We start from the raw sequence: 12,167 nt of genomic DNA on the forward strand, positions 1-12,167 counted from the left end.
CATACTTAGCCGGCTTTATACTTCTCCCGGATAGCACGGTAATAGAGGCTCTGCAGCAAATGTGTCCCTTCCACAAAGATGAGGCCAAAAGGGTAGGGGTCCCCACTATTTTTCATTGCTGATGGTGAAGAGGTAAGCCTCATATTTTGATTCAAGGCAAAAAAAAGGGCAGAGGGTCAGCAACCTCAGTGGTCCCAAAAGGTGGGCACCAGAATCTGATTTGGAAAAAAGCAAGTTCCAGGTTTTTCTGATTTACTTAGGCTGTGAATTGATCTGGGGTAGCTAAGGGAGATTATGGCGGCGAGAGCCTAGAGCCCCCAAAGGAGTCAGGACACTCAATTTGAATTTCTGATAAACAATGAAGAATTTTTTAGTATAAGTATATCCTCATGGACCTTCTGTATTTTTATTTACTAAATATGACAACCCCAGCTAGCATGAAAGAAGACTGCGGCAGAGAAAGGAGACGCTGTGTTGGAAAGTAACAATGGCCTGGGATTTTAAAAAAACGTAACTCTGAAGCCAAATGTGTTGGGTTCAAATCCTGGGTCCACTACTTACAACTGTGTAATATTGGTATAATAATACCTCGTTAAGAGTGTTACCAGGTTTACCTCAGTTACTACTGCCTGCAAGTATACCTAGCTACAGCTGAGTCTTTTTTCCCTTAGCAGCTCAGCTGTGCTTTCTGCAGCTACTAGTTGGTTCTCTGCCGGCTCAATTGCCCATCCCTGTCAGCCCGGTCCCCCTCTGGCCTCTTCTGCGACGCTGGGGACAGTGGAAAGCGCGGTAGACAGCACCACCTTGAGTCGAATTCCTCCCCTTTCGGAGGAAGCCACTTTCTCCTCCTTTCTTTCCTATTCCCGGACCATTTCTGGGCAACGGCAGCTATTTTCACGTGAGCTCAAGTTAATGTCTCGGGGAGATTCCTGGGCGCGTGGGCAGTTCACCCTGCGATCCAGCCGCGGGCCACGGCTCGAGCCGGCGTCTCCAAAAGCTAACGTGTGTGGTTAGAGGCGAGCGCGGGGCTTTCAGCGAAGGGTGTTTGCAGGCCGGGGCGAGCCCTTGTGAAAGCAGATAAAAGAAAACATTTATTAACGTGTCATTACGAGGGGAGCGCCCGGCCGGGACTGTCGCACGTCTCGAGGAACGCTTGGCTCCTTCCAGCTCAGAGGGAGAAAAAGAAAGCGGAAAAGAGGCAAGGATTCTTTCTCTTCGCTTCCAGCCAAGTGGACCTGATCGATGGCCTTCCTGACTTTATTGCAATATTTGAGTTATTAGAGATGCCCCCCTCGTGTGTGTGTGTGTCAACACACACACCCCCTCGCACGCACGGCTCCGGCCCGCGTCCCTCCCTCATTTCCAGCTCCTGGGCGAATCCCACAGCTGTTTCAACTCTCCGCCGAGGGCGAGCTGGAGCGAGTGTGTCGGGTGAGTGTGCGTCTGTGGCCCGACGAGGGTGCGCGCTCGGCGCCGGGAGCGCGGCCAGCGGGGTCCCGAGGCATCAGGAGGCAGAGGGCTGCCCGGACCCCCGCTCTCCGCCGTTGCGCCGTCCGGGGCCAGACTTCGGGGCCGGGGCCAGACGCCGGGGACAGCAGGGCCGGGCCGGCCGGGCCGCCCGTCCTTCCAGCCAGAGGTAAAGAGCTCGCGCGCGCTGGGGCACCGGGAGGGCGCCGCGGCGGGGCCCCCGCGGCTGCCGGCCCGCCGCTCCCCTCCCCGGCGCGCGCTCGCCTCCCCCGTGCGGAGCTGGGCGGCAGGCAGGCAGTCGGGGGGCCGGGCCGCACGGTGCCAAGGGGCTGGCTCGGGCGGCGCGGCCGGCCAGGCTGGGGCGATGCGAGAGCGGCCCGGGCAGGGCGCGGACCCGGACTTTGGCGAGGGCGGCGCGCCGGGGCGGGGGCCGGGGGGGGCGGCGGCGGCGGAGCCAGAGGGCGGAGAGGCAGGAGGAGGCGGAGGGAGGGGAGGAGGAGCGGCAGCGGCAGCAGCACTCGCTGGGGATGCAGCAGCGGCGGCGGCGGCAGCAACAGCAGCAGCAGCGGCGCGGACTCCCCTGCGCCCCGCGGCCCGGCCGGGCTGCGGTAGAGGCGGCGGCGCCCCGCGCCCGGTGAGGCCGCCGGGGCCGTGCGCGCTGGTGAGTGGGGCGCGGGGGCCAGGTGGGCGGGGCGGGGGCTCCCGGCGGCCGGAGTCGGCCCCGGGACGCGCACGGCCGCGAGTGCTTCCCAGGTGAGCTTGGGGCCAGTCCCCACCGCCCGGCTCCGGCCCCAGCGCAGAGCGCGGGCTGCAGGGTGGCTCCGGCGCCGGCGGGCCGCGGGAGGATGACCCGTTTGACCCCTCTGGCGGGTTGGGCGAGCGGGCGAGGACTTTCCACCGCGCCCCTGACCCGCCGACGCGCCTCGCGGAGCCTTGGAGACCTCGGGGGCAGCGCTCCTGGGCTCGCCGGCCGCAGGGGGATGGCCTCTTTGACTCCTTTGAGTTTAGACCCAACGGACCGGCTAGAAGCCAGACCACGTGGGGCTTGTCCGGGCAGGACACGGGAAAGCAGTGGACCGGATCTTCAGAGTGATAGGGAACTCGCACATACTGAAAGCAAATGGGATTATAAAGACAAATTTCCTCCCAGGCTGGGTCAGAACCAGTTCTCATCTCCTTATAGAGAGATGCTCCCGTCCAGCCGCCCGAGGATTTCGGAAGTGTGACAGTGAAGCTGCAGGGATTTCTAGGAGTGTACTTTTCCTTTTCTTTTCTTTTTTTTTTAAAATATTCTTTATAGTAGTTCATTCATTCGTTCTGCAAGCCTTTATGGAGCACCTCCTGGTGCCCGGCGCCGCGCTATGATCCAGAGAAAAGCGATGAACAGACTCGGGTTCCTGAGCACCACAAGCTTTCAGTTCACTTTGAGGGCAGCCAGGGAAAGAGATGCGGTCTAAGGGTGGGAAACAGTAAGGCGACACCCGCAAATCCTAGTTTTGCCCAATGACCTCTGTCCGCAACGCCCCGTGTAGAGAGACTGAAGACCATGGCCCCTGCACACAGTAGGACAAGCCCAGACATTCATTTTGATAGTCCCCTTTTTCCTTCTCCTCTTCCCCCTTCCTGAAAGTTCTGAATCATTCCCTGCCCCCTCTCCTCTCTGGACAGCCTTTCCTGCAGCTTGTTTTAATCACTTTTTGAGTTAAAAGTCAATATTTAATTAACCAAGTCATTACATTTAGCTTACATTTGAATCTAGGTATTTGTACATCTGTGCACGTCGGGAGGCCCTCCCGCGTGCCCCTCCATCTGTCCCCTGCCTCTTTCCCACAGTGCCGCTCTCCCTTCCTTTGGGGGCAGAGAAGGGAGGCTGCTCTTGAACAGGTTCTCTGGGGGCCAAAGAAGCAGGGAGGATGGGCTTTCCCTGGAGGACACCCAGTGTCTCTCCCCGGAGCAGGAACAGTTACTCTCATCTTGTAGTTAATAGTGAAGGAGATTTGCTATTGCTGCATCTCCACTACCCATTGCGGAGCCACTGGAGGGTTTTAATTAAATTAAAGACATTCATTCCGTATAGAAAGGGGGTGGGGAGAACAGACTAAAGACCACTCACCTGGTGAGAGAGGTTCTCCCAGCTGTGCTTGTCCCACGTGTGGAGGAGAAAACTCATCACAACAGCCTGTCCAGGTGTGTAATTTAGTGTCCTCATAAGCAGCTCGAGGGGAGATAGTGGCAGGCTTGGCTGATGGCAGTTGGACGTTTGCTCATGAAGGATCTTCCTTGAGCCAAGTTTATGCACATAAATGCATGATGTTGGCATGGCTGCCATGGCTGAGAGTCAGTGTGGGTTTGGGCTTTGGGCTGTGTGTATATTTATTCGGTTTTTTAATTTGAATTTATGGCTTTGTCTGAAACCTTAATAGCATGTTAAGTTTTCAAACTTGAGGGTTGAGTGATGAGTTAATTGTAAAAAGCCTCCGCCTGGAGGAGGACCATGCGGCTGTGTGTGAGACTGTGTGTGGTGTATGTACATGTGTGTGTCCCCTGCCCAACAACTCCCTTTAGCCGCCATCCCTAGGACCTAGCTGGTGTGCGGTCACACACCCTCACACTTGAAGATCCTTTGGATTTGGGAATAACATTTCCCTCTTCCTTTTCCTGGATGTGTTCGCTTTATCTGTTTGGACCTGCCTCAAGGGGGCAGCTTCTGGTCTCCTGAGTTAGCCAGACAGGGATCTGGCCCAACTCCATCCAATCTGTTCTTCGACTTCCTTCCCTCAGAAAGAGACTGAAAGCCTTGTCCTGCAAAAGAATATCATCATTTCTGACCATTTTGTATTTAAAAGAAAGGGTTTAGTCTAGACTTGATATGATAGTTAACACTTATGTAGTGTTTCATGGGCCAAGCACTATTCTGAATCCTTAGGCATAGTAACTCATTTCATTTGCTCAAAACCCCTGGGAGGTAGGTCCTGTGATTGTCATCGTGTTAAAGAGGAGGAAACTAAGGCACTGAGAGGATCGTGACTTTCCAACAGCTGGTCAGTGGTACAGCTGGGATGGGTGAGACCCTGGGCCTCCGGGGTCCACTCTGACCCACTGTACTCTCTTCCCTCCTTGGCCTCTATTCCAAGTATAGAAGAAACAGATATGCAGCGGGGGGGGGGGAACACAATTAGACGATCAGACTTTGAAAGGCAGAAGCCCCTCAGTAATCCCACTTCTCTCCAGAAACCTCCAGTGTTTGGGGGAGGCTGGGGTTTGTATTTTGGTTTCGGGGGTGAGGGATGCCTTGAGGAAAATATGCGATTGCCTGGCCACGTTCCCTTCTCCCTGCAAGTACGCACACACTCTCCCTGAGTCAGGATGCAAAGGGATGTATCACGCGGACTGACAGCCAAAAAGCCATGAGATCTGAGGGGAGGGTTTGTGCCCAGTGAAGGCACAATGGCAAGAGGGTGAAAATTCTCCAAGAGGTGTGGCCCTCTTGTGGTTGGTGATGGAGTCGCCTGTCCCTGGAGGTGTGGGGGAGGGCGAGGGGGGGGTCCAGGGCCCTTTGTTTCAGGCCTGGGCCCTGTGTGACCAGTGGATGTGGAAGGTAGGGCCTCCTCTCGGTGCTGACCTCCAGGTGAGGGAGGCCTCACCCTGGCCTACCTTCCATGCACTTCCTTGTGATGGGCCCTGGCGGGGAATCTGCAGTGCCCCTGATCCAGATGCAAGGCGCTGCCTAATTGGAAGATCATTAAGATCATTATAATTAATTGGCATCCTGATAAATGGCGTGTTTGCCTAACTGGGGTGGTTGCTAGGGAACCAGGCCTCACTCGGAGAGGAGAGGGGAAGTGGCGTTAGGCTGGCTGCAGGTGGGTGTCAGGGTTACAGACCCAGCGGGTTAACGGGTGGGAAGCAAGAGCCGTCCTCACCCGCATCTGCTGGTGTTTACTGGGCAGCTGCTGTGTGCAAGTCGCAAGTGGATTATCAGTTAGGGGTACTTTCCTAGAAGGACTGGGAAGTAACCGGGACCTTTTCTCTTGTAAGCAACAGAAAGTAGGGGGGAAAAAATCTCAAATCAATTTAAGAAGAGAAAGGGACTTACTGGCTTTCATGACCAAAAAATGCTAAGGTAACAGCTTCAGGCACAGCTGAGTCAGGGCTCAGATTTTGGCCTGAGAATCTGTTCCTCTCCATCTCTGCTCTTTCTTCCTCGGGGCTGGTTTCTCTCTCCAGCTCTGAGAGGCAGGCAGACTCTAGCACCGTGGTCAGGAGAGCCAGGCTGCGTGGCTACCTGACCAGTTATGTGATCCACGGCACGCTACTTAACCTTTCTATGCTTCAGTGTTCTCATCCAGCAAATGATCGTAGCACCTCTCTCCTGGCTGGTAGGAAAGGCTAAAATGAGATCATCAGTGTCGAGGGCTTCACATGGTGTCTGACACAGGCAAGCCCTGGGGACGCATTGGCTGTTCTCATGATTAAGGGGTTGAGCTCAAGAGCTGTCCTCTCGTTCTCTCTGGTTTGAGCCCGCCAGAAGAGAACAAGCCTCTTTTCTGGTAATGCCCACCCAAGCCCCAAGTGTCCCTCTGATTAGACTGTTTTATGTCACGTGCTCACTCCAGATCAGTCACTGGCCATGGAAATGAGTCAATGACCATGGGCTTAGGCCAGGCTCCCAGGCCCCGCCCTGGAGCTGGGGGCAAACCAACTAAGACCCCAAGGCCCCAGAGGACACCAGGGAAAGGGAGCCCGGCTGCCTGGGAGGCAGACTGCCAGTGCCTATGATGAGGGGGGACATGAATGTGAGACGATGGCCAGATGGACCTGCTTCCAGTTGGGTTGAGGGGGTACCGCAGAAACAGCTGCTGAGTGGGCAGCCTCCCCTGCCCCTCCACCGAGGTTAACAGGCGCTGGAGGCTGGACTCTTCTGCCTTAGTGTCTGACAGGTGCTACCTGGCCTGAATTCTGTGATTTTTTTTTTTTCAAGTAAGGCTTTATTGGGGCCCCTGCTGCTGCAGGGAGGAGCAAGAACAAGCAACAGGTTCCCTTGCTGGCTCGCTGCCTCAGGGTGGTGTGAGCTGATTCCTTATATGGGGTGAAGGTAGGGGTATGTCCAGGGGTCGGGCTAGAGCGGTGACTTAGGGGGGCTGCCCACCCCTTAGGTGGTGTTGTGTGCAGGGAGCATGTGCAGTACCCTGTTTTTGCTCCGGGCCCTTTAGAAGTGGCAGTTGAGCTTTTTGGTCTGTTTGTATCTTGTTGTCCAGAATTTGCCCCAATTGTGCATGCACACAGTTATTTTTAATCCCTTATAGTTCCTTTGTATTTTGTGGCTCGAGGAGACGTTTGAGCAGGTGCAAGACCTGCGGCACTGCAGCAAAGGGTCCCAGGTCCCAGCCTGTCTCATTTCCCGCGAGACACTCTACACCCTTATTCTTAAGGGGTAAGGGGCTGAAGCTCTCTTCTTCTGAAACTCTTCCTCCTGGATGGGCTACAGACCCTAGTGTCTTCTAGGCTCTAACAGTTTGAAGTAAGGCTCATGACGGCTCAAGGCATTTAACCCATTCCAGCAGAGAGTGGCCCAGGTCCCTACAGGTCCTTGAGACAGTCAGTGAGGGACTTCTACGATTCTGTGATTTCTGGTGGGACAGTGTTTGCCCAATCTTCCACCATGGGAGTCGTCCGGAGGTATTTGTTAAAAAGCTCAAATTCCAGACTCTGCTGAATCAAACGCCCAGGGAGGGCCCTGGCTGCTGGACGGGAACCAGAGTGCTCTGTGTGTGTGTGTGTGTGTGTGTGTGTGTGTGTGTGTGTGTTCCGCATCAGCAAAGAGGTGGAAAGAAGGCCCATCGAGTGTGCATATCTTGTACTCCTGTCTGATGCAGGGGCAGCCGGAAGGCAGAGGAAATGCTCTAAGTGAGATCAGGCATATAAAGGTGTTCTGGAAACTGCAGTACAGATTAAGAGGCCATTCCTCTTATTTGCCAGTGCACACGTGTTTATTGAGCAGCTATTGTGTGCCAGGCACTGTGTTAGGCGTTAGGATGAACAAGAGAGAACCCTGCACTCATGGAATTACATTCCAGAGGGTGAGAAAGCAGATAATACACAAGCAAACAAGTCCGAGGCTCTTTCAGAAAGTGACAGGCTCTACGGTGGAAACAAGATAGTGATGTGATGGGAAATGATGGGGAGTGGGGGAGGGCAACTTTTGGCAGGTGGTCAAGGGAGGCCTCTCTGAGGATGTGACTTTTGAGTTTTGACCTAAATTTTGAGATGAGCCAACCTGGGGAAGATCTAGAGGAAGAGCATTCCAGGTAGAAGGAACAGCCAGTGCAAAGACCTGGAGGTGGAGAGGCGTGGCCTGTTCAAGACACCTGTTTAAAACACAAATAGAAGTCCAGTGGGGTGAAGGGTAGTGAGTAAGCAGCGGGGGGTGGGGGTTGAGGTCAGTGGTGAGAAATGGGGGCCAAGGTGAGAAATTTAGATTTTATTTCAAATGAAATGGAAAACCACTGGAGAGTTTTAAGTCAGGGAATGACAGGATTGGTGTTTTAAAAAGATCTCAGCGGCTACCATGAGAGGGATGCTTTGCAGGTGGAAGCAGAGACATGAGGATGGTGAGCTGATATTGGCCGGGATTTTGGTGGCAGTAATGAAGATGGAGTGAAATGGGTGGATTGGAGATATATGTGGGGGGCAAAGCCAGTGGAACTTTCTGGTGGATTGGATACTCAAAATGAGGGAAGAGCTGTAGTTTTCAACCAAGGACAACTTTGCCCCCCAGGAGACATTTAGCAATGTCTGGAGATGTTTTTGGTTGTCACAACTAGGGAGGAGGTGCTACTGGTATCTAGTGGGTGGAGGCCAGGGATGCTGTTAAACACCCTACAATGTGCAGGACAACCCCACAACAAAGAATGACTCAGCCCCGAATATCTCTAAGGCCAAGGAGTCAAAGATGACTGGGCAGCTTGGTGTATGGTGATTCCTAAGTAGGGAAGACGAGGAGAGAAGGTTTGGAGGAGGGAGAATGATCCAGAATGTAGTTGTGGAAATGTTGGGCTTGAGATGACACTCGACCTGGGTGGCGGAAAGCTCACTGGGTGCTGGATACACAAGTCTGGAGCTGGTTGGTACCAGCAAGTGAAATTTGAGAGTCGTCAGTACATCCATGTTATTTTAAGCCCTGGGACTGGCCACGATCATCTAGGGAGAATGTATTTGGTTCCCTGGTGGGCTTTCCTCCCTCCTCCCCCGCTCCAGTGCCTGTCATGCATCAATTGGATGAATATTCTTAGCACATCCCACACCCTCACCTCTTTATGATGCTCCTGAGAAATTCCCAAAGTCTCAGGCTGGGCCCCTTCACCCCACCTTGTCCATCTACTCGTTGCTCAGTGATTAGTAGACAGAGCTAAATAGTCATTGCTCTGCAACAGATGCCCTCGGGAAACTGCTTAAGTTCATATGGGATCCTGGGCCTTACAGGCAGCACAGTGCCTCCTTGGTAGAACAGCTGGTCGCATGGTCTTCAGAGCTTCTCCTCCAGCCCAGACCCAGACTTCATGGAATTTTCTCTAACCAGCATCTGCCACTGTTTTGAATTTCCATGGTCTCTTAATATGATTCCAAAACACATGCTGCCCAGTGGTCCCGGCCTCTGACATGTAGCTTCATCTTACGAAAGGCCTGTATCCACTGCTTTATACACCTGGGCCTTGCTTGAAACTTGGATAAGTTTTATCCCAAACTCAGAGTCGTTATGAGCAGGGCTTGTGTGTGTGAGTTGATGGACAGGGACGTCCCCGGGGACCATGAACAGTACCCGAGATGTGTTTGGCCAGGTGGAAGCCAGATGTGTTAGGAGAAGAATGCTGCCAACAGCCTTTCTTATTGGCTGGAGACCAGGGTTCCAGCGGGTGACTTGACCCACCTCAGCAGCCAGAAAAGGGGAGTGTTTTTAGCCACAAAAGTCCAGGAGATGTTCATGCTCTGGTGAAAATCAGATCATCCAAAAGCAGCATTTCTGGCCTGTTCTAGAGATGGGCACTGTCCACAGACTTCTGATTGCAGGCCACTTACCCTGATATTTCAGAGAGGAGGAAAGCCTACTAGAGTCTTAGTGGTTTGGAGTCCTAATCATTTGAGTGTGAATCAAGATGTGTTCACTGCAAGTAATAGAATTCCTGGCTGAGAGTGGCTTGTGCAGTAGCAACACTTAATTCTCACATAATGAGAATCCAAAGCGGGGGCACCCAAGGGCCAATTTGTGGGTAAAAAATAATGTCCTCAAGGACCCAGGATGTTCCTAGCCTGTTCCTCTGTCCTCAGCTTCATGGTCTTTGTTGCTTCATGATCTCAAAATGGCTGCCACAGCTCCAGACATCACATCCTCCTACGAAATGGGAATAAAGGGCAGGATTCCTTGCCATCTCTCTTTTAATTAGAGAGCAATATCCTTCCAAGAACACCCCCGCCCCAGCAGACTTAGCTTTAGCTTCATTGGCCTGGGGTTGGGTTTTGTACTAGCCTCTAAGCCAAACACTGACAAATGGAATAGGTTTTTATGTTTGGTTTAGCTTAGTGGTTCCCCAAATTAGCTGGTCAAACACCCTCTTCTTATAACAAACATATTTTGCCAAGTTTACCTGAAGTAAATTCATAGATAATATAACCTGTCTACACATATTTTTTTTTTAAATGAAGGTGTGCTTTTTCAAACTCCAGTAGAAGGCTGATAATTTTATTGAGTGCAGTGACTTTATGAGGTAGGCGCTATTGTCCCTGGTTTACAGCTGAGGAGACTATAACTTTTTTTTTTTTTAGAAGATGTTGGGGGTAGGAGTTTATTAATTAATTTATTTATTTTTGCTGTGTTGGGTCTTCGTTTCTGTGCGAGGGCTTTCTCTAGTTGTGGCAAGTGGGGGCCACTCTTCATCGCGGTGCGTGGGCCTCTCACTATCGCGGCCTCTCCTGTTGAGGAGCACAGGCTCCAGACGCGCAGGCTCAGTAGTTGTGGCTCACGGGCCTAGTTGCTCTGCGGCATGTGGGATCCTCCCAGACTAGGGCTCGAACCTGTGTCCCCTGCATTAGCAGGAAGATTCTCAACCACTGCACCACCAGGGAAGCCCTGTCTACACATATATTTTAATCAATAAAGTACCCTCACTGTGATTTAAAGAAAAGCTAAAAAGGAAAGTGATTTATAATTAAGCATATATATTTCAGCCTATGAACACTTAGACACAACTACATTAGAAGGTGTAATGAAGCAGTCAGATGCTCACACTAGTGTAGAATCACATAAATCTGACAGCTACAAATGCAGTGGGATACAGATGTTTGGGTTTGGCAACTGGAAGACCACAAGTGCTATGGCCATAAGTAATATGATTTTCCAAAATAGAACAATTGACCAAATTTTCCAAATGAAACAAACTACAGTCTTCCCTCAGTTTACTTAGTGGTTGCATTCCTGGAAAACTCAGCGTAGGGTAGAACCACACAAATACATCTTTGGTGTTTATATGTGAAGCGGAGTTCATGTCTAAGGTCAGGCAATGTAAAAGCTTTTTCACCTACATGAATGTCTGGTGGGATGTCCAAAAGTCATGCTGGAAATGGGGCGATTCTTCACTGCGTGGAGCATTGCATTATCCACCATCCCTGCAACCCCACTAGACACCAGAAGCATCCCCCAGTCATGTGACAACCAAAACCTCACAAATTCCAGAGAAACACCTCTCTGGGGAATGATTTCACCCCCTTGAGAACCACTGGCTTAGACTAACGCTGGTTTGTTGCCAGGGTGGGGGAAGATCCACCCCCTGAAAAAACTGGGGTCCTGTAGACCAGGGAATGACCGGAAGGGGAGGCACCCACAGTTTCTGCCTCAGAGTTGTCCCCAAGCCCCTCTTTCTGCCCCTCACCCTCCTGTTAACATGTTCCTAAAATGTCCCAGTCCAGCCAGTGAAATAAACGCATGTGGTTGGTGTGGACCAGCCTCTCCAGTGAATGGGGTGATGAGTTCTCGGGTTAATCTGGGTATCAGTGGTTTCCACCTGGGCAGGAGATGAAGATGGTACAGATGATTGAACATAACTCCCTGAGAATCCATGTGTCATAATGGTTAAGGGCGTAGACTCCAGAACCAGACTTCCTGGTTCAGATCCCAGCTTGGCCATTCAGAAGCTGGGTGGAGCTGGGCAAGTCACTTGACCTCTCTGAGCCTGAGATCCCTCTTCTGTAAAATGGGGGCAATCCCAGTAGACTCCTCCTAGAGTTACTGTGAAACACTAGAACAGTGTGTGGGTACATGGGAATTGCCTCAAAAGGTAGATGTTATTGCCGTCATAGTTATTATTGCTTATATTTGTAGATACTTTTTAGCTTTTTTAAATTGAGATATAATTGACATGTAACATTGTATTCATTTTAGATATACAACATAATGATTACAATGTAATGATCTGATACATGTACACATTGCAAAATGGTTACCCAGTAAGTGTAGTTAAACATCCTTTGCCCGGCATAGTTGCAGTTTTTCCTTGTGATGAGAACTTTTAAGATCTCTTCTCTTAGCAGCTTTCAAATATATAGTACAGTTAACTGTAGTCACCATGCTGTACATTATATCCCCAAGACTTATTTATTTTATATCTGGAGGTTTATATCTTTGACCCCCTTCACCCATTTCGCTCATC

General features: G+C 51.7%; 1 protein-coding gene across 4 annotated transcripts in view; it reads left to right on the forward strand.

The window, feature by feature from the left end:
- The first annotated feature begins 952 nt into the window (after nucleotides 1–952).
- Nucleotides 953–12,167, forward strand: part of SULF2 (sulfatase 2) — a 140,976-nt gene continuing 129,761 nt past the window's right edge. For 2 of the 4 annotated variants that reach the window (XM_082600590.1, XM_082600593.1), the window contains exon 1: nucleotides 1,990–2,128. The gene's annotated coding sequence lies outside the window, so the exon portion shown is untranslated. Of the gene's footprint in view, nucleotides 1,432–1,468; nucleotides 1,637–1,989; nucleotides 2,129–12,167 lie in introns of those variants that run through there. The other 2 variants (XM_082600592.1, XM_082600591.1) reach the window with 2 other exon arrangements.

The sequence above is a fragment of the Mesoplodon mirus genome, assembly GCF_964341445.2.
Source record: "Mesoplodon mirus genome assembly, chromosome: 15".
In the NCBI taxonomy this organism is placed as follows: Eukaryota; Metazoa; Chordata; class Mammalia; order Artiodactyla; family Ziphiidae; genus Mesoplodon; species Mesoplodon mirus.